Genomic DNA, 1,554 nt, shown 5'->3' on the forward strand with positions numbered 1-1,554 from the left:
ATGCTTTCCTACTAACAGAAGGAAATAAAAATTACCTCTCCTGTCTGAAGAGTGGCCACAACTATTTCAGTTTACAGTCATACAGAGTCAGAGAAAGAACTTGGTGGCACTCTGTGCTGGTTTTGGTTATCCAAAAAGCAGAGCATTTAGCACACTAACCTTTTACCTCTGAGACTGCACTTTTGAGTTTGAGGCCAAGTTCAAGTCCTTACTAAAATAAGCTTGCTGATCTTTGCTCAGTCCCTAGTGACTGCCTGTCTACATCTCAAAACTGCTCAGTAAACATGATTAAAGGAAAAAAAAAAGCCTCCATCTGAAAGCTGCATAGCAAATTTTGTTTCTTCATGGTTTAAAGCATTTATAACATTATTCATAATACAGTTCCCAAATAGTTTACAGGATTTTAATTTTTTTTAAACCTACTGTTTAATTTTCATAAGCATAGCAGGCTTGGTTCTTCTTATCCACAAATGCTATGCTATGATAGGCTTTTTTTGGATAGGCAGCCAAGCAAAATGTTCAGTGGGAATAGGTGACAAAATTTAGTGTTTAATTCTGGAAATAAAGGCTTGAATTCTAGCATAGAGCTAAATTAAAGTAAATATGACTGATCTTAATTCTTATACCATGTACGGCATAAAACCATTGAGTATTTTACATTTCATCATACTTTCATCATACTCCTTGCTAAAAAGTAGTTCACACCTTTCTGAGGTGTTGCACATCTGATCTGTACACATTGGTTATGTTGGGTTCAGTCCTGTGTAGAGGTTCTCAAGCTTCTACTTACAAGTTATGGGGTTTTTTCTTGTCCACTGATGTTTGCTTGAAACATCAGTGGACAAGAAAAATACCTGTATTTTACTGTTCTAAAGTGAAAATAACCCCACAGTTTATTGTTACTATTACTCAATACAAATGCTCCAGAAGAAAACCAGTGCAGATTGAGATGTATCTGCTAAAAGTTACATGGTAGGTTTTTATTTAGCACATTATTTCAATAATTCTATGTACTGATTGCCTTGTAATTTGAGGGGGAAAACAGACAAACAAAAACAAATCATCAAAATACAAACCAAAGTAATGATGATTTAGCTATAGCTAAAATTTACAATTAAATTGGGCAGTTTTGTTAGTGGAAGAACTGAGAGAGCATGATCTTAAATGTTTGACAATAGCATTGATATTTTGAGGTAGTGTGCCACTGTGAATCATAATCCCATAATATATCTGCTGTGCCTAGCCCTAGTTTATGACACAACTAAACAAGGCCTATATAATGTGGCTCCAGAAAAAGATGTAAGATTAAAATGACAATTAAAATAATTCCTCTATTTGTAGTTACAAAACTTTGGTTATCTGCTCAACCCATTGGGTGGGTGCTCAACCATCTTGGAAGTTCTGTGTATTTTACATCTTATGGAAGTTGCTGAAAAATCACAGGAGCTAGGAATGGGAACAATTTGTTAAATGAACTTGTACAGCCCCCACTCATCCAAAACTGCTCCCTATAGTGTACTCTCTGAGGTTTTGTCCAGTTTAGATTTAAATGAC

This window comes from Ammospiza caudacuta, chromosome 1 (genome assembly GCF_027887145.1).
Source record: "Ammospiza caudacuta isolate bAmmCau1 chromosome 1, bAmmCau1.pri, whole genome shotgun sequence".
NCBI lineage: Eukaryota > Metazoa > Chordata > Aves > Passeriformes > Passerellidae > Ammospiza > Ammospiza caudacuta.